General features: G+C 37.0%; 1 protein-coding gene across 2 annotated transcripts in view; it reads right to left on the minus strand.

The window, feature by feature from the left end:
- Positions 1-22,373, minus strand: part of ADIPOR2 (adiponectin receptor 2) — a 97,223-nt gene that overhangs the window by 64,246 nt on the left and 10,604 nt on the right. The gene's annotated exons all lie outside the window — the stretch shown is intronic.

A 22,373-nucleotide genomic window follows, 5' to 3' on the forward strand; every position in this document is an offset into this window, starting at 1 on the left:
CTCTCTCTCTCTCTGGCAAATAAATAAATAATAAAATCGGAAGGAAGGAAGGGAGGGAGGAGGGAAGGAAGGAAGGAAGGCCAGTTTGTATAACAAACTGTGTTTCTTGCATTACAGGAAGACTAATGAACAACTCACTGGTGTACTCCTTTTCCAACATTTCTTTATGGACCCATCTTTCTATTTGGTAAACTTGGAAATTATAAATAACACCATGAAGACAACTAGGTACCAACTCCAGAAGGAACTGACTGGTTTTGAAACACAATTCAGCAGAAAACCTAAAGCCTGGTAACAAACATATATTTTCTACATGACAAATTAATAACACTCTTTTGAAAAGAAAAAAAAAAAAACTTAAAACTATGAAAAGTGCGCTGAAATATACCTAAACAATTTGTCTAAAGAACAAGTATTCAGGCACTGAATATCTAACAAAAGGAGACCACAATTCCAAACATAAATAAATACATGTTATTTAATATAAACATGCTGTCAAGTACGCATTATCTGATTTAGTCTTCACAACAACTGTAAGGACTCAATACTTCCCTTCTACAGCTGAGGAACCTCAGGTTCAAACAGGTTGAGTAGGTAACTCAAAGTCTCCCAGCTGGCAAGTAGAAGAACAGAATTCAAACTCGGGTCCTTCACACTTTCTCCACTCAGCCATGATGCCCTAAGTAGAAATGAAAGTAGGCCAAAAATATGCACAGTAACTCTGACCAAATTTTTTGTACCAAAAATAAGGGTACATGGTTTAGCCAGGAATATATTTTCCTAACTTTAAATTTCTATATTTGAAATATACCTTCAAAAAACCCAATTTAATGACCTACAAAAAAAATTGATCCAGTAATTCTATTGATATTTAACTTGCAAAAGAAGTTACTGCAGGTCTCAAGAGTTTAATTATTACTCTTAGGGTTGTATCCAAGAGCATGCTATCTCAAGGAAAGCCTGTTTCCCCGCTATAAAGAGAATTATTTGTGAAAGAATCTTATTTAACTACACTAGATGCACATTCAGACTACACCATAATAAGAGAAACTTAGGCAAGTATTAAAACTATATCTAAAATCTTCAATAAATTATTACATAAAGTTCTGAAGTAATCAAGAACAGAAGATCGAGATGACAAACATTAATTTCTGAACAAAAAAACACAATACCACCACTTTCTTAAGTGACACCATTGAGAAGTTTAAAAACAAAAAAGTTAGACCTTAGAATTATACATATAACTGATACTACTCTTTTCTGGATAGCAATATAAACTGTAGTAAATCTCCAGTATACACAGAACAGGATCTGCAGTCCTAGTACATAAAGAACTACCTAAAAATGGCCTTGACTCCTTGACCTAATAACCCTACTTTTTGGAATTTCTCCTTGAAGTTTATACTAACGCAATATAAAATGGGAAAATCTACATGCACAAAAGCATTTATTTTAGGGAGAAAAAAAAAGTAGTTAACCAGTAACAAAAGAATGGTAAACTACATTCATTTTTCTCATTAGAATATTAAGTACATTTAGAAAATGTACAAATGGTTTGTTTATGGTATCTTAAAATTAAGGAGCAAGACAAAATGCTTATTACAACTAGATAAAAATAAGCTTTACAGCTATATAAAAATGTGTGTGCCTAAATATAAAAGTTAAAAAGGCAATTTACCTAAATGAGTTGAAAACTTAGGGCCACACAAGAAGTTGCAAATGTTTATGGTAGCTTTATTCACGATTACCAAAAGTTGAAAGCAAGATATTCTTCCATAGGTGAATGGATAAACTGTGATACACTGACACAACAAAATATTATTCAGTAATAAAAAGAAACAAGCTATCAAACCATGCAAAAAAACTTACACAGAGGAAATTTACATGAATATTGCTAATGGAAAGATGCCAATCTGAAAGGCTATATACATACGATTTCACCTATATGACATTCTGGAAAAGGCAAAATTAGGGAGACAGTAAAAAGATCAGTGATTAACAGGAGTTCAGGGGAAAGAGAGAGAGAGAGAGAGATGAATAGGTGGAGCACAGGATATATTTAGGGCAGTGAAACTATTCTGTATGATGCTGTAATGGTGGATACATATAATTACACATTTCTCACAACCCAAAGAATAAACCCTATTGTAAACTATTGAATTTTGTCAATAATAATGTATCAATACTGGCACATCAACCATAACATATATACTACACTAATGAAATATATCAATACTACAGGAAACTAGAGGGAATGAAAGAGGGTATATGGGAACTCTGTACTTCCCACTCGATTTTTCTAACAACTTAAAATTGCTCAAAAAAATGAAGTATTGGGGTGCCTAGGTGGCTCAGTCCGTTACGCATCTGCCTTCAGCTCAGGTCATGATCCCAGGGTCCTGGAATCGAGCCCCACGTCGGGCTCCCTGCTCATCAGAGAGCCTGCTTCTCCCTCTCCCTCTACCTGCCGCTCTGCCTACTTGTGCTCTCTGTAAAATAAATAAATAAAATCTTAAAAAAAAAAAGATATTAATTTTTTAAAAAAGAAATAAACTTTCAAAAACAAGAGATACTTTCCCAAACAAAAGCTGAGGGAGTTATTACCACACCTGCCTTACAAGAATTGCTAAAGAGTTCTTCAAACTGAAATGAAAGGATACTAATTAATAACATGAAAACATACAAAATTATAACACTCATTGACAAACGAAAGTATATACCCAAATACAGACTATTCTAATACTGTACTGATGGTGTGCACATCACTTTCAACTTTAGTATAAAAGTTAAAAAACAAAACTATTAAAAATAACTATAGCTACAGGCGCCTGGGTGGCTCAGTCGGTTGGGCATCTGCCTTCAGCTCAGGTCATGATTTCAGGGTTCTGGGATCAAGCCCCATGTTGGGCTATCTGCTCAGTGGGGAGTCCTTCTCACTCTCCCTCTACCCCTCACCACACTCTTGTACACACGCTGTCTCTCAAATAAAATCTTTAAAAAAAAAAATTGGGGGGCGCCTGGCTGGCTCAGTTGTTAGGCATCTGCCTTCAGCTCAGGTCATGATCACAGGGTCCTGGGATCGAGCCCCACATCGGGCTCTCTGCTCAGCGGGAAGCCTGCTTCTCCCTCTCCCACTCCCCATGCTTGTGTTCCCTCTCTCGCTGTGTCTCTGTCAAATAAATAAATAAAATCTTAAAAAAATAAATAAAAAATTTAAAAATACCTATAGCTACAATATTTTGCTAATGAATACACAATGTAAAAATATGTAAATTGTGACATCAATAATATAAAAGATGGGATGGGGTAAAAGTGTTGAATATGTTGTTATCAGCTTAAAATAAGGTGTTATGTTTTTATGTAAGCCTCATGGCAACCAAAAAGAAGATTGCTCAAGTAGATACATAAAAGATAAAAAATTCAATGCATACCACTATTTAAAAATCATTAAATCATGAAGAAAGACAATAAGAGAAGAAGAATGGAACAAAGGAAATAAAAAAGTCAGAAAACAGTAAAATGGCAGCAGTAAGTCCTTAAATATCAATAACAGTTTAAATGTTAATGGATTTGATTCTCCAATGAAAGATGTAAGAGTATGTGAGTGGATTAAAAAACAAGATCCAACAATATGTTCACTACAAGAGATTCACTTTAGCTGTAAGGACACACAGGCTGAAAACAAAGAGATGGAAAAAGATATTCCATGCAAATTGTAAATGAAAGAGAGCAGGATATTACTCAGCCATCAAAAAGAATGAAATCTTGCCATTTGCAACGATGTGGATAAAGCTAGAGTGTATTATGCTAAGTGAAATAAGTCAGCCAGAGAAAGACAAATACCACATGATTTCACTCTTACGTGGAATTTAAGAAACAAAACAGATGAACATAGGGGAAGGAGGAAAAAAAGAGAGAGAGGGAAGGAAATCTTAAGAGACTCTTAACTATAGAGAACAAACTAAGGGCTGACGCAGGGAGGTGAGTGGGGATGGGATAGATGGGTGATGGATATTAAGGAGGGCACCTCTGATGAGCACTGGGTGTTATATTAAGCGATGAATCACTAAATTCTACACCTGAAACCAATTTTACCATATATGTTAACGAACTAGGATTTTTTTTTTTTTTCAAAATTTTATTTATTTATTTGACAGGGAGAGACACAGCGAGAGAGGAAACACAAGCAGGGGGAGCGGGAGAGAGAGAAGCAGGCTTCCTGCGGAGCAGGGAGCCTGATGCAGGGCTCGATCCCAGGACGCTGGGATCATGACCTGAGCCGAAGGCAGACGCTTAATGACTGAGCCACCCAGGTGCCCCTAGGATTTATTTTTATTAAGATTTTATTTATTTATTTATTTATTTATTTATTTATTTAGAGAGAGAGACAGAGAGATTGCGCACGCAAGCAGGGCGAGCGGCAGAGGGACAGAGAATCTCAAGCAGACTCCATGTTCAGCGCAAAGCCCAATTCAGGGCTTCATCTCACAACTCTGAGATCATGACCTGAGCGGAAATCAAGAGTCAGACGCTTAAATGAACCACCCAGACACCCCAACTAACTAGAATTTAAATAAAAACTTGAAATCAAAAAAAAAAAAAAAGAAAGAGGAGTAGCTATACTTATTATACCAGACAAAAATACACTTTCAGTTAAAACTATGACAAAAGATAGACAGACATTATGTAATTATAAAGGGGTCAACTCAACAAAAGCATATAATTGTAAATACACATGCAACCAACACCAGAGAACCTAAATATATAAAGTAATTATTAACCAAACTGAAGAGACACACAGACAGCAATACCTACTTTCAAAAATAGATAGATCATCCCAATACAAAAGCAGTAAGGAAATACTGGCCTTGAGTAACACTTCAGACCAAACAGACCTAACAGATATATAGAACATTCCATCCAACAGCAGCAAAATACACATTCTTCTCAAGCATGTACAAAACATTTCCTATGATGAATCACGTTAGGCCTCAAAATAAGTCTTAACTAATTTAAGAGGACTAAAAGTATACCTAGTATCTTTTCCAACCACAATGGTATGAAACTAGAAATCAGTATCAGGAAGAAAACGGGAACATTCACAAAAATGTGGAAATTAAATGACATGCTCCTGAACAACCAATGAGTCAAAGCAAAAATAAAAAGAGAAATAAAAAGAATACATTGAGACAAAGCTGGAAAAAAAAAATGTCAAAACTTCTGGGATACAGCAAAAGGGGTTCTAAGAGGGAAGTTTAAGCCAATAAATACCTACATTGGGGAAAAAAAAAATCTCAAATAAACAATCTAACTTAACACTTCAAGGAGCCAGAAAAAGAACTAACTAAGCCCAAAGTTAGCAGAAGGAAAAAATAAGATTACAACAGAAATAAAACAGAGACTAGAAAAACAATTTTAAAAACCAATGACACTAGGATGTGGGGCTTTTTTTGTTTGTTTTTACAATAAACAAAATTGACAAACCTTTGGCTAGGCTAATCAAGCAAAAAGATTCAAATAAAATAATGACATAAGAGATATTACAACTAATACTTAAGAAATGGAAAAGATCATAAAATACTACTATGAACAATTACACTCCAAGAAATTAAATAATCTGGAAGAAATGGATAAACTCCTATAATCATACAACCTACCAAGACTCAATCATGAAAAAAATTAAAAATCTGAACAAACCAGTAACAAAAAAGTAAGAAGACTGAAACAGTAATCAAACATCTTTAAACAAAGAAAAGCCCATGACCTTCATTGGTAAATTCTATCAATAATTTAAAGAAGAATTAATGCCAATTCTTGTCAAGCTCTTCCAAAAAACTGGAAGAAAGGAGCACTTCCAAATTCATTTTACAAAGGCAGCATTACCCCAATACCAAAGCCCGACAAGGACACTACAAGATAAGACAATTACAGGCTAATATCCCTGAAGAACATAGATGCAAAAATCCTCAGCAAAATACTAGGAAACCTAATTCAGTAGCACATTTAAACAATCATATACCATGATCAAGTCAAATTTATCCCTGGGATGCAAGAGATGATTCAACATATGCAAATCAACAAATATATTATACCACATTAACAGGATCAATATTATCACAGTTCATATGATCATCTCAATAGCTAACATCTCAATAGCTAATGACAAGCTAATATCATATTCAATGGTAAAAAGCTGAAAAGCTTTACATCTAAGATCAGGAACAAGACAAAGATGCCCATTCTCACCCCTTCTATTCAATATGGCATTGGAAGTCCTAGCCAGAGCACTTAGGCAAAAAAAAAAAAAAGAAATAAAAGGCATCCAAATTGGAAAAGAAGTAAAATCTCTATCTGTAGATGACATGATCTTATATAGAAAAAACACCAAAGGGGTGCCTGGGTGGCTCAGTCGGTTAAGCCTTCGGCTCAGGTCATGATCCCGGGGCATGTCGGGCTCCCTGCTCAGCTGGGAGTCTGCTTCTCCCTCTCCCTCTGCCCCTCTCCCTGCTGGTGCTCCCTCTCTAGCCCAAATAAATAAAATCTTAAAAAAAAGAAAACTCCGCCAAAAAATGTTAGAATAAACAAAGTCAATAAATTTGCAGGATATAAACCAATATACAAAAAAATCAATTAACTGCACTGAACCATCAAAAATATATATATTAAGAAAACAGTCTCACTGGGGTGAGAATCTGGGTGGGGTAACAATCTCATTGGGGTAAAATCTGGGCGGCTCAGTCGTTAAACGCTGCCTTCGGCTCAGGTCATGATCCCAAGGTCCTGGTGTCAAGTCCTGCATCAGGCTCCCCACTTGGTGGGAAGCCGGCTTCTCCCTCTCCCACTCCCCCTGCTTGTGTTCCCTCTCTCGCTGTGTCTCTCTGTCAAATAAATAAATAATATCTTTAAAAAAAAAAAAAGAAAATCTCATTTACAATACCTTTAAAAGGATGAAATATTCAGAAATAAATTTAAATGAGGAGAGTGAAAGATCTATACACTGAAAACTCTTATGATATTGATGAAAGAAACTGAAAAGGACACAAATAAATGGCAAGTTAGTCCATGCTCATGGATTAGAAGAATTAACACTGTTAAATGTGCATACTACCCAAAGCAATCTACAAATTCAAGGCAATCCCTACCAAAATTCCAGTGGCATTGTTCACAGAAATAGGAAAAAGATGTCTGAAGATCCATATGGTAACAAAATGAACTCCAAGTAGTCAAAGCAATTTTGAGCTAAAAGAACAAAGCTGAAGGCATCATACTTCCTGATTTCAAAATACATTACAAAGCTACAGTAATGAAAACAAATGGTATTGGCATAAAAACAGACATAGACTGATGGAACAAAATAGAGCCCAGAAATAAACCCAAGCAACTACAGTCAACTGATCTTCAATAGTGCCAAAAACACACATTGAGGAAATAGTCTCTTCAATAAATGGTGTTATGAAAACTGAATAACCATATGCAAAAGAATGGAACTGGTCCAGTATCTCACACCATATACAAAAATCAATTCAAAACAGACTTAAATATAAGACCTGAAACTGTAAAACTACTAGAAGAAAACGGGGAAAGTTTCTTGACATTAGCCTGGGAAATGATTTTTTTGGATAGGACCCCAAAAGCAAAGGTAATCAAAGCAAAAAGATGGTGGAATTACATTAAACTAAAAAGTTTCTGCACAGCAAAGAAAACAATCAGCAGAGTGAAGAGACAACCTATGGAAAGACAGAAAATATTTGCAAACCATACGTATGATAAGGGGCTAATATTCAAAATACACAACTCAAACAACTCAACAGCAAAAAAACAAATAACCCAACTAAAAAATAGGCAAAGGACCTGAATAGACACATCTCCAGAGAAAACATACAAATGGGAACAGGTATGTGAAAAGGTACTCAACATCACTAGTCATCAGGAAAGAGCAAATCAAAACCAGGAGATATCACCTCACACCTGTTAGAACAGCTATTATCAAAAAGACAAAAGATGGGGCGCCTGGGTGGCTCAGTTGGTTAAGCGACTGCCTTCGGCTCAGGTCATGATCCTAGAGTCCCGGGATCGAGTCCCGCATCGGGCTCCCTGCTCAGCAGGGGGTCTGCTTCTCCCTCTGACCCTCTTCCCTCTCATGCTCTCTGTCTCTCATTCTCTCTCTCTCAAATAAATAAATAAAATCTTTAAAAAAAAAAAAAAAAGACAAAAGATAACACGAGCTGATGAGGATGATCCAGCAATCCCACTTGTGGGTATATAGTCAACAAAATGAAAAGATATCAGGATCCCAAAAAGATGTCTGCACTCCATGTTCATTTGAAGCATTATTCACAATATACATATGGGAAAAAATGGAGTGTCCACTGTCAGATGAATGAATAAAGAAATTAGGATATGTGATATTCCATTATACACACACACACACACACACAGCACTAAAAGGAAATCCTGCCATTTGCAACAACATGGATGAAACTGGAGGATATTATGCTAAGTATAATGAGCCAGACACAGATTGACAAATATCGCATGAACTCACTTATATGTGGCATCTAAAAAAGTCAAACTCATAAAAACGGAAAGTAAAATGGCAGTTGCCAGGGGCTGGGTAGTGTGGGACATAGAGAGACTTTAATCAAAGGGTACAAAGTTTCAGTTATGCAGGATGAATGTCCTGGAGATGTAATATACAGCATGGTGACTGCAGTTAATAATGCTGTATTGTATACTTGCTATCTACTAAGAGAGTAAATCTTAAGTGTTTTCAGGACCAAATAAAAAGGGAGGTAAGGATATGTTATGTGAGATACTAGATATGTTAATTATCTGATTGTAGTAACCACTTCACTATATGCATATACATACATATGTGTGTGTATATATATATATCTCTCTCAATCAAATCATTCTATTCTCCTAAATTATATATAATTTTTTTTTTAAAGATTTTATTTATTTATTTGACAGAGAGATAGAGAACACAAGTAGGCAGAGGGAGAGGGAGAAGCAGGCTCCCCGCAGAACAGGGAGCCCGGTGCAGGACTCGATCCTAGGACCCGGGGATCATGACCTGAGCCGAAGGCAGCCGCTTAACCGACTGAGCCACCCAGGAGCCCTATATATAATTTTTTATTTGTCACTTAAACCCCAGTAAAGCTAGAGGGGGCAGGAAGGAATCTACATAGCAGCACTATTCACAATGGCCAAAAAGCTTAAAGAACAGATGAATGGATAAACAAAATGTGGTATAATCATAATATAGAATATTCTTCAGCCATAGAAAGAAATGAAATTCTAATACATGCCACAACATGAATGAATGCCATAAACATTATGCTATATGCTATATATTAAATAAGCCAGACACAAAAAGACAAATATTGTATGATTCCACTTACTGGAATAGGCAAATTCATAGACTGAAAGTGAAACAGAGGTAACCAGGAGGTGGGGGAAGGATGGGGTGTAAAGTTACTGTTTAATTGCATGTATTTTCTTTTTGGAATGATGAAAAAGTTCGGGAAATAGCAGTGATGGTTACACAACACTGCAAATGTACTTAATACCAATGAACTATACACTTAAAAATGGGTAAGATGTAAATTTTAGGATATATATTTTTTTTACCACAATAAAAAAAATGAAGTATTGATACATCTACAACATGGATGAATCTTAAAAACATCTGCTAAGTGAAAGACATCAAATACAAAAGGCCATATTATCTTATGATTCCATCTATATGAAATATCCAGAATAGCTAAGTCCATATGAACAGAAAGCAAGATTATTGGCTGCCAGGGGCTGGACTGCAGGGAAAATGGGAGTAACTGCTTGATAGGTATGGGGGTTTCCTTTTGGGGTGATAAAAAATTTTCTGGAACTGGACTGTGGTGATGGTTGTACAACATCGTGAATGTACTTAAAGTCAATGAACTGTACACTTTAAAATGGTAAATTCTGGGGACGCCTGGGTGGCTCAGTCGGTTAAGCGGCTGCCTTCGGCCTGGGTCATGATCCCAGGGTCCTGGGATCGAGTCCCACATCGGGCTCCTTGCTCAGCAGGGAGCCTGCCTCTCTCTCTCTCCCTCTGCTTGTGCTCTCTCTGTCAAATAAATAAAATCTTAAAAAAAAAAAAAAAATGGTAAATTCCGGGGCACCTGGGTGGTTCAGTTGGTTATCTGTCGACTCTTGATCTCAGCTCAGGTCTCAATCTCAGAGTTGTGAGTTCAAGCCCCACTGCATAACCAGCTGGGTGCTGAGACTACTTCAAAAAAAAAAAGACTGATTTTTCCACAATTTTAAAAAAGGAATCTAGAATATTAAAATGTGTAATACTTTACTGTTAGCTTTATCAAGGTACAATTTCCCTTCAAATACATGTAGTATAAACTAATTTTTAATAAGATAAGCATAATTTACTCGTCACAGTATACAAAAAAACTTAAAATCTATGGTATTATATATAATAATAAGAGGACTAATCATTGAAATCTGTAAAAAATTAGCCACAGTTTTAACTTGCTTCTCCCCTAAACCTTTAATTAAGGTCAAATAAAATCTTTTAAAATTATAATTTACACTCTTCCACTCTGCGCTTGTTTCCATGTAGAGGTGCTAATGATCAGCAAACTGACCAGGAAATTTTGTAAAGAAACAAAATGTTAAGAATTTAGATAATCTAAAACCAGGTAATCAAATGTTAGCCATAAACAATATAATGGGCTCTTCAAGTGTTTCTGCTAAAACAGTATTGATTAAACAGTCCTTTCAGGGTGCCTGGGTGGCTCAGTCAGTTAAGCATCTGCCTTCAGCTCAGGTCATGATTCCAAGGTCCTAGGATTGAGCCCCACGTCGGGCTCCCTGCTCAGCGGGAGGCCTTTTTCTCCCTCTCCCACTCCCCCTGCTTGTGTTCCCTCTCTCACTGTGTCTCTGTCAAAAAATAAAATCTTAAAAAAATAAACAGTCCTTTCAAAATCTGTCTCCTAGGATTTTGAGTAAAATTCACTACTAAGGGTGAAGACCTACTAAGCATAACTTTTTCTGCCTAAGCTCTGGTAAGAATACTTTAATACCCATAACTGCAGTAATTATGATTACGTAAGGTCCGAGATGTATATCCAATTATCTCTAGAGATGCTTCAGAATTCTCCTGAACTAACTAAATTAGTTTAAAATGTAAATGAGAATCACAATGCACTTTCAGAAATGGGGACATACTGTATAGTGGCATAAGGTAGTTGCTTAAGCAATATATACTTTTTCCTCCACATTTTTTTTGTTTGTTCGTTTCCAATGTGCCTTAGTTCTTAGCTAAGGATCCTAGGATAAACAGTACCACTAAACAAGGCTGCTTCCTAGTGTGTGAGTTTAGCTTTATTCCCTATTCATTCATTCACTCACTCATTTCTTCAAACAAAATTTACTAAATGCCAAGTTTTGTGCTTTTCTTTCCCTGCTCTCTTACTATAGTTTTACTACAACACAAGAACTAGTTATATAGATGACATTTCTTTCTCCTAAGAAATAAGTAGAAATAATACAATACATAGCAAGATAACAGAAAATATACGCAGGTTTTGGGGGGAATGGAAACTAAATTTAAAGACGAACTATTCAGGGTAGGATAAGAAAAGAATTAGAAGCTATTAAAAGCAAACATTACTCAAAAAACTAAAAAGCATATGGTAATATATATCCCTTTCCTGTGCTTGTCATTCTAAAGAAAAAAAAACTATAAAAAAAAAGATTGCCTAATAATTATTTTTAAACTATTAATAAAGGAAAAACGTTCCAAGTCAAAAAAAATCTAAGAACTTTTACTTTCTCCAAAAACTAAGTAATACTCAAACAATACACAAAAGCCAATGTTCAAATATTTATCATAGTATAATATTAGGAATCAAAAACTAACCTCAGCCTCATAGCCTCCAGCACATTCTAGGGATAATGGGAAAGACAAATGGTCCTGAGGTGTAATATCATGATGATTTACTGCAAGTTTCAAAAAGAAACTACGGGTGGAGGAGAAAAAAGATCTAGATAAGGCACAGAGAACAAAAGTACTAAAACAATGAACTGTCCCACCATTAAACAAATGACTGTCTAGTGAGAAAGAATAAAAAATAGGAAAAGTATTTGAAACTAGGCTTTAATTTGCTCTAAGAGTCTTAACGGTAAAAGGAGTAATACGGGAGATGGAAAGTAAGACTTCTGAGTATCTGTCAATCAGAAGAGTTAACCTTTATTCTACTTACACAGAACATTTTCACTCATCAAGATTCTATGAATACTGTGCTGCATTACAAAGAGCTAAAAAAAAAAAAATACAGACAGAAAATAGCTGGTAGGAAGAAACAACTGAGAGGTACTTTGAGTCTATGAATAGTTGCAGAAATCCTATACAAATTTGGCCACTGCATTTTCAGCAAGAGCAAATCTAGGGTCTTTTAAAATCTCTGGGTGGCCAGGAAGTGATGATGAGGAGAGAAAGAAAACACCACTAGTTTTTCAAATCCTACATACACCTCCTCCTCATATTGCAAGGTCCCTCTTTACCAATATCTAGATTAAATATCCTCTTATTGAGTGAATTATTATGCTTACAATGTTTGTTGGAAAAGAGACTCATTTTCTGTATAAAATCATTCAAGCATACATTCTACTACTTTTCTTTTTAGGAAATACGTTCTCGGGCGCCTGGGTGGCTCAGTCAGTTAGGTGTCTGCCTTCAGCTCAGGTCCTGGGATTGAGCCCTGCATCAGGGTCCCTGTTCAGCGGGGAGCCTCTCTCTCCCTCTGCTGCTCCCCCTGCCGCTCCCCCTGCTTGTGTTCTCTCGCTCTGTCAAATAAATAAATAAAATCTTTAAAAAAAAAAAAAGATACGTTCTCACAAACTAATTTATCTATAGGCACAGACTTACTTTTAAATTTGCTAAGGCTACGTTCCCAGAAGACGCAGTAATAAAGAGTCTGTTCTATGGATGATCAAATATGAAACTATAGAACTACAGACATACAATAGAGACTAGATCTCATGTGCTCTAGAAGCAGAGACCCAGGAGTCACTAATTCTGCCCAAAAGAGATGAAGGTTTTATAGAGGGGGTTTGCCAATCACAAGAGATGAAAGGTATTCTGTACAAAGAAAATAGCATATACAAACAAGGACAGAAAGGTCTGTTCAGAAATTAGAGGACAAGGGACAGATTCAAGATATACTAGGTAGAGAAAAATCAACATCTGGATGACTGATTAAAAAAAAAGATCAAAGAATAGAAAATCAGATGACTCAGGTTTTTTGCTTAGGCTGAGGATCCTAGGATCCTCTTGCTTAGGCCTGAGGATGGCATTCACTGAGATGAAGGGATGATAAAGGGGACAACAATATAGAACAAGAATGAATTTGTTTCGGGGCGCCTAGGTGGCTCAGTCCGTTAAGCGTCTGCCTTCAGTTCAGGCCATGATCCCAGGGTCTTGGGATTCAGCCCCGCATCAGGCTCCCTGCTCAGCGGGGAGCCTACTTCTCCTTCTCCCTCTGCCACTCCCCCTGCTTGTTCGCACTTCCCCCCTCCTCAAATAAATAAAATCTTTAAAAAAACAAAAAGAATGAATTTGTTTTTGGAAATGAAGTTTGAAGTGACAAATATTCAGCTGACATCAGGAAACACAAATTAAGAGAATAAGCTTGAAAATAGTACTGGATATTACCAGTATAAAAAGTGACACTGAAATAGTTACTAGCCTAACAACAGTCAAAATCCTTTAAAAAAAGTATGGAGCACCTGGGTGGCTCAGTCAGTTAAACATCCGACTCTTAATCTCAGTTCAGGTCTTGATCTCACGATTGATTGTTGAGTTCAAGCGCCGCATTGGGCTACATGCTGGGTGCAGAACTTTAAAAAAAAAAGTTATATAAAGAAGTGAACAGGGACAAAAATGAAAGTGAAGACTCCAGGAATACCAAATATTACATGATAAAGTCAGGACTAAAACCTACGTCTCTTGACTCCAGTCAAATGTACTAATACCAGGTTGCCTCTAATGGGAAAGCAATGGAAAATTTTAAATTCCCACCTCTTAGACATTACTTTCCCTTCAAATAATACTGCATAAAGTTATTACATTGCTTAAAAGCACCATAGTTACTTAAACGTACCTCAAAAGCAATTTTTTCTACCTGAAGAAATTGCTAACTTAATTGACACTTCAGCTCTATAACTCTATTCTAAGAAAAGTATTTTCAGAAAACCAATAGTTTGTATGTTCCATGAGGGCAAGGATTTCTGTTTTGTTCACTGCTGAAACCCAAATTGCAACAGATATACAGAAGACATTCAATATAGGTTGCTTGAATGAATGAATGAATGAATGTCCCATTCTCTAGGGGGACAAAAGGAAAGAAGGAATTAAAATTATTTATATTTAATCATAGTTCAGTTGGGCTTGTCAAGATAGATTATATTAGTACAATATATTACTTCATCTATTTTGTAATTTTGATTTTTATTTTGCCCTCAATTTTTTTTTTTTAAGATTTTATTTATTTGCAAGAGAGAGAATGAGAGAGAGCATGAGAGGGAGGAGGGTCAGAGGGAGAAGCAGACTCCCTGCTGAGCAGGGAGCCCGATGTGGGACTAGATCCCGGGACTCCAGGATCATGACCTGAGCCGAAGGCAGTCGCTTAACCAACTGAGCCACCCAGGCGCCCATTTTGCCCTCAATTTTAAAAGAGCAGGCAAGATGTGGAAAACAGGATGGTAGTTCCACAAAAAAATTAAAAGTAGAATTACTATACGATCTAGCAATTCTATTTCTGGGTATATATACAAAAGAACTGAAAACAGGGTCTAGAAGAGACATTTATACACTCTTGTGCATAACAGCATTACTTACAACAGCTAATATACGGAAGCAACCCAAGCTTCTATAGTGGATGAGTCAATAATGTAATCCATACATACAATAAAATACTACTTAGCCTCAAAAAGAAAGGAAATTCTAGGGTGCCTGGGTGGCTCAGTCGGTTGAGCGACTGACTCCTGCTTTCAGCTCAGGTTGTGATCTCAAGGTCATCTGAGCCCTGCACTGGACTCCACGCTAGGCGTGGAAAAGAGAGGGAGAGAGAGAGAGAGAGCAGGCAAGCCCAGCTCCACAGTTTTAAACGTAATTCTCCACACCAGAAATTTCAATCCAAGGAGTGAAAAATTACGCACAAAGCTTCCAATAAACATGCATACCACAACACTAATAGCACCCAGGTAATAAACCTAATTTCCAAAAAAAAAAAGCTCATCCATACATTTTACCAAATGATGATAATGATAATAAAAACAACAGTGACAAGTTCCTCAAAGAGTTAAACAGAATTACAGTGATTCAGCAATTCCACTCCTCGATACATAGCCAAAATAACGAAAGCAGGCATTCAAACAGATACTTATACACCAACACTCCCAAGAGCCAAAACATGGAAACTCTACTAGCATCCATGGATGAATGGATAAACAAAATGTGGTATAAACATACAATGACATATTAAGCTATTAATAATAACAAAAGAGAATGAAGTTCAGATTCATGCTATAGAATGATCACAGGTAAAAGACAGGTTATCAGGGCTAGTGGGAGGGAGTAAAGGAGAGATACTGCTATTGGTTAATTTTGTTTTAGGTGATACAGAAGTTTTGGGATGCTAGTGATGGCTACAAAACACTGTAAATGTAGTATTTAATGCTACTGAAGTGTAAACTTAAAAATGGTCAAAATGGTAAACTTCTTATATTTTTTCACAATAAAATGGTAATAGCAGCTATAACTTATTTAGTGCTTTACTGTATGCCAGGCACTGTCTTTCAAATAATATATGAGTTAACTCAGTTAAAACCCTGTTAGATGGGTACTATCCCCACTTCATAGATGAGGAAATATAGCAAGACAGTCTGCGTAACTAACATACAATTAGTAACTGGTGAGCTAGAATTTGAATCTAGTCAGCCTCACTCCTGGTATGCTTCACCTATGCTACTTCTGTAACTTTATTAATAAATGATTAATATCAGCAAAGAAAAGCTCAATTCATTGATCCTTATTTGGGGAATAAATGAAAAGTAAAAAAAAAAATTTTTTTTTAAGATTTTATTTATTCATTTGACAGAGAGAGAGAGGCAGGAGAGATGGAAGACACGCAGGGGAGTGGGAGAGGGAGAAGCAGGCTTCCCGCCGAGTAGGGAGCCCGAGGCGGGGCTCGATCCCAGGACGTTGGGATCATGACCTGAGCCGAAGACAGGCGCCTAACGACTGAGCCACCCAGGCCCCCAAAAGTAAAAATTTTTTCAAAGTCAAATTACCATTAAAAATTGGATGAATAGGGGGCGCCTGGGTGGCTCAGTCGTTAAGCGTCTGCCTTCGGCTCAGGTCATGATCCCAGGGTCCTGGGATCGAGTCCCACATCAGGTTCCCTCCTCGGCAGGAAGCGTGCTCTCCCTCTCCCACTCCCACTGCTTGTTTTCCTGCTCTCGCTATCTCTGTCTCTGTCAAATAAATAAATAAAATCTTTAAAAAAAAAAAAAAACTGGATGAATAGGGGGGTGCCTGGGTGGCTCAGTTGGATTATGACCTGAGCCAAGGCAGATGCCTGACTGAGCCTTAAGGATTAATATTAAGGTGTCCCTTAAGGATTAATATTAAGGATCAACCACTTTCCTTGCCAGCTGAGAGAAATCTCCCATCCCAATTCTGTAAGGACTTAAGCCAGTCATGGAACATACATCTAGTATTTTGACTGATAGTGATTAAAAAAGAAAAAAAAAAATCTAATGTTCAAAAAAAAATCTGGTACCTTTACTATCCTTGCTGGTCCTATTGATGAAATAAACTATTACATCCTAAAAAAATAATCCCATTCCACTAGTTGTTCAGATTTGTATCCACTATATTTCACTTCACATTGAAGTCAGAAAGAGGTAATGAGGGATACAAGATACCACTACTTCCATGCAGAACATTTTGTACCACTCAGGTTTCCAATGAAGGAAAAGCATGAACTTGATATCAGAAATCTCATTAACCATGCACCAACTTCAAAGGCATACCTCAATATGGAATGACAGACCACACTAGAATTGTTTCCATATACAACTTTCAAGTCACTGTGAAATTGGCTACTTTCACCTTCGAGGAAGCCAACAAAACCCTGGAACATATTTTGCAGCCCGTCCTCTACCACTGAATAATTTAATTATAGAACTAGAAAGTGATGGGCTCCTGTCCCCATGCTTTAATAAAACCACCATTTTGCACCAAAAACAAACAAACAAACCAAAACTAGAAAGTGATGTCACTAGATTTCAACTATCACACCCTACTCACCGTGTCCCAACTAATACAAAGAAACATTGCACTACCGGCCCTCAGAATGTGAAAATTTAATATCTTAATTGTTAACAACCTCAAAGGTCCATAGCAGACCGGAAGTTAACCTGTAAAGAGTTAACAATCTCTACACTTCATATGTGGTTGTGAGAACTGAACAGGCTAACAGAGGCAAAGCACCAAGAATTAATTTAAATCATGCTTTGTGAGGTTGGTGATAGATTAGGACCACTAGTGAGAAGGCCTAGCCAAATACCACACACCCAGTAGTGGTAGTCATACTTGAAAATTCTGAAGTTTCTGATCACAACAAACACTAATAAGAAGCATTAAAAAGCCACTTTAATATTATTTCATCCTCAATTTCTGCATTTCCCCTTGCCATTTTTTATTTGGAAGACGGGGTACCCACAGTATAAGGAAGACTTAGCTAAGTACAAATTTAACTTTTAAAAATAAATGGCTAATAAAAATAAATGGTTGATGGGGTGCCTGGGTGGCTCAATCGTTAAGCGTCTGCCTTCGGCTCAGGTCATGATCTCAGGGTCCTGGGATGGAGCCCCACATTGGGCTCCCTGCTCAGCGGGAAGCCTGCTTCTCCCTCTCCCCCTCTCCCTGCTTGTGTTTCCTCTCTCACTGTGTGTCTCTCTGTCAAATAAATAAATAAAATATTTTAAAAAATAAAATAAAATAAATGGCTGAGGCCCTAGCTTCTAATCGTATGATAAACTGGAAAAGTATGGATATACAATAAACAACCAATATCTAATCTTCTTTCATTAAGCAATAAAAAGAATCAAACGAAATACAAGATTTCAAAATATATGATGGTTTCAATTCTTTATATTACCAAGTGAAAATCATTCAATACATTCTTTTTTTTTTTTTAAAGATTTTATTTATTTATTTGAGAGAGAATGAGAGAGAGCACATGAGAAGGGGGAGGGTCAGAGGGAGAAGCAGACTCCCTGCCGAGCAGGGAGCCCGATGCGGGCCTCGATCCAGGGACTCCAGGATCATGACCTGAGCCGAAGGCAGTCGCTTAACCAACTGAGCCACCCAGGCGCCCCATTCAATACATTCTTAAAACGTGTCCAAGGATGGGGATCTCCTACGAGGGTTTCTTTAAATGTTTAATAATCCTTAAGGTCTAGAAGTCAATTGTATTTACAGTGAACGTCAAAAGACATCATTTATTTTTGTTCTCCACAATGGTAATATCCAACACTTTGCTGCAAATCCTTATTATTAATTCAACTTTGACTAATCCAGGTTAAATAATTCTTATTCAGGGGTGCCTGGCTGGCTCACTTGGTTGATCTTGGCGTTATAAGTTTGAGCCCAACACTGGGTGTACAGATTGCTTAAAAATAAAATCTTAAAAAAAAATAGTAATTCTTATTCACTAAACTTTTCCATAAAGGATCCATTTTCTAATTTGTGATCATTTCCTGGAGACTTTACTAGAGTCTACACAATTTTTTCATATCCTATCTAGCATAAGAAGCTCAAAATTAGATACAATATTAATAAAATGTTTACATAATAATTACAATTATTACCATGTGACATGTAACATATACCTATAACACATTATTATTTAAGCATCAAAGAGCATTCCTATAATAAAGTTTCTGCTAAATTTCTGAATTGTTCTTTGTATAATCTTATTAACAACTATAATGAATCAGTTTTTTGTTTTAAATAACAATTAGCTACATGATTTGTATTCTGTTACCTACTGAAGTTTCTCATTTTACAAAAGAGGAAATCAAGTAAAGATTCTCCCAAGGATTCCGTGACAATTTACAGCTTAAAAAGAATTTTCACATCTCTCATCCTGTAATCTTTTCAAAAACTCTAAGGTAGACGGGACTTAACCAAAGTCATAAAAGTTTAAAGGGCATTTTGGTATATCGAAAAGTACTCTGTATGAGATAAACAAAGTGAGTACAAATACAGGTTCCACTGTCTTGTGAATTCCTGAACAGTCATTTAACTTTCCTAGACAATCTCTCATGTTACAAGAGGAAAAATACCATTTACCTCAATACTATAGAGATGACTGGATATGGTACATAAAGTAACTTAATCTTTAGAATGCACTCAAATAATAACTGCATCCAGGCAAATACAAAAACAAGACTCAAGTCTAGGCCTTACTTATAGATACAACTATTCTTCTGCTTCCCTTCCACCAGAAAATTTCTCAAAGAGGAGTCTATGGTTGCTGTCCTCATTCGCTAACCTCACATTCTCACTCCATCCCTCACCTGATACTTCTCTACAACCTATCTTCTATTCCCACTGAGGCCACACTTAACAAGTTCATCACTGAAATCTTTCTCACCAAATCTAGCAGATACAAGTCAGTGATTGCCAAATATTTATCTCTCACTTAACTCCATAACCTATAATTATTATAACCTATCACCAAGTACAAAATCTCTACACCTCTACACAGATATCTAACTGGCACCTCAAACTTAACCAAACAGAACCCATGATTTCCCACAAAACCTCTTCTCCCTTCCAGACTTACCGATTTCATTACACTGCACTATCAATCTTCTAATTGCTTAAGTCCTAGGATTTCTCTCACTGGTCATAATTCAGTCAGCAAGTCCTACTAATTCAGTCTTCAAAACCGGGCCCAAATCTACCCATTTCTCTCCTCTATTACTTTCTGGTTCAAGCCAAAAAATAAGATCCCTCTCACCTGTCCTAAATACAATAGCCTACAAAGGTCTCCTTGGTTTCATCTTTGTTACCCAATTACCCCAACTCCTTATCCTCAGAATCCAGAATCCACTCCCCACACAGGAGTCACAGTGATCTTTATCGAAAGGTACTCCCTTGCTTTGAGCTCTCCAATAACTTTCTTTTTTTTTTTTTAAAGATTTTATTTATTTATTTATTTGAGACAGAGAGAATGAGATACAGAGAGCATGAGAGGGAGGAGGGTCAGAGGGAGAAGCAGACTCCCTGCCGAGCAGGGAGCCCGACGCGGAACTCGATCCCAGGACTCCAGGATCATGACCTGAGCCGAAGGCAGTCGCTTAACTAACTGAGCCACCCAGGCGCCCAAAGAATTCCAATTTTAATCAATTGCTTTATTGCCTCCAATATGTAGCAAGGCTCTGTGTTCTTCCCCATTTTTTGACTGTTTCATATTTTCAACATTGTTGTAAAGTACAATCTGTTATCAGTGTTGAAACTCCTGTATTTGGCATTTAAGTAGTATTGCGCATTTATTTGAGTACAGCTTATAGTTCACAGAAACAGGGTTGTGGATAAGAGCATTGACTTGGGTGTTAGGCAGAGTAGGTTGATTAGGTAGATTAGTTTGCCACTTATAAATATAGTTAGCTCAGGCAAGTTATTTATAACTTCCCTGGATGTTTTGTCATTTCCAAAATGTAGGAAATAATTTTACCTGTCTCCCAGGATTATTGTAAAGACTAAAGAGGGACTTCATGGGAAATGTTCTTTGCATATAGTAAGTACTCAGTGCATGTTAGCTGTTCTCCTCCACATCCAACAAAGGTTTTTGAGCTCCTATATCCCCGAAATATAAAGTCAAGTTCTAAGGATTTAAAAAACAAAGAGTTGGAGGGAAGACACTGGACTTATATGTATCATATATACTGTATTTTTATAAAAGATTTATTTCTTTGAGGTGGGAGGGGGAAGAGAACACAAGCAGGAGCAGGGGCAGAGAGAAAAGGAGAAGCAGACCCCCCTGCTGAGCAGGGAGCCCGATGTGGGGCTCCATCCCAGGACCCCAAGATCATGATCTGAGCCAAAGGCAGATGCTTAACCGACTGAGCCACCCAGGCACCCTATACTGTATTATAATATAAAGTTAAGCTAGAGAAAAGCTTTTTAAGAAAATCATAAAATACACTTAAAGTACTATACCGTAAAAAATCCGTGTATAAGTAGACCTGCACAGTTCAAACCCATGTTGTTCAAGGGTCAACTGTATTCTGAAGTTTCAAGTATCAAGATGTCAAATGAGGGGTACGTGGGTGGCTCAGCTGGTTAAGTATCTGCCTTCAGCTCAGGTCATGATCCCAGGGATCAAGCCCCACGTCGGGTTCCCTGCTCAGGAGGGAGCCTGCTTCTCCCTCTCCTCCCTGCTCATGCTCTCTCTCTCAAATAAATAAATAAAATCTTAAAAAAAAAAAAAAATCAATCGAACACCTGCTTATCTAGTTTCCAAAGTCCAAAGTTCCAAGATGTTAACCAGCAATGCAAAAAACCAGCAGTCTGTTTCCTCACCAAAGTGTAGCCTCAAACTACCTGCAACCCAGCTTCTATTACAAAAGTGGTTGAGAGAAATGACATTTGGGTGAGATCTACAAAATGTGCTCTTTATCTACTCCTCTAAGATATATTTCTGAATCAAACAATCACCCAATCACATTACTTTTGCGCAGAAGTCACGAACTTGAACATGTGAAGCAGCCTGAGGAAAGACAAAAAGGCTGTTACTGTGTTGAACCAAAAACTGCTTAAAAGATTAACAATTCAAATTTTAAAACATACACTGTTAAACAGTGCTGTCGTAACTGGCTATGCATATAAAAAATTAAATTAGATCCCTGCCTCATCATCATACACAAAAGAAAATTTTTCTTCCAGGCAGAATCAAGACCTAAATGTAAAAAAAAAAACACTTTTTTTTTTCTTCTTAAAGATTTTACTTACTTACACAAGAGAGAATCTGAGGCAGACCCTGCACTGAGCAAAGAGCCCAACGTGGGGCTCTATCCCACAACCTCAAGATCATGACCTGAGCCGAAACCAGGAGTCAGATGCTCAACCAAATGAGCCACTCAGGTGCCCCTTCAAAAACTTTTTGAAAAAAATATGGAAGACTCTTAATGACCTTGGGGTATGGAGTAGATTTCTTAAGACACAAATGAGTAAGGAAAATTGTGATAGATTTAATAATCACTTCTATTCAACAAAACCATATAAAAAGTTAACT

Source organism: Leptonychotes weddellii, chromosome 5, assembly GCF_054177405.1.
Source record: "Leptonychotes weddellii isolate Sample4059 chromosome 5, ASM5417740v2, whole genome shotgun sequence".
Taxonomy (NCBI): domain Eukaryota; kingdom Metazoa; phylum Chordata; class Mammalia; order Carnivora; family Phocidae; genus Leptonychotes; species Leptonychotes weddellii.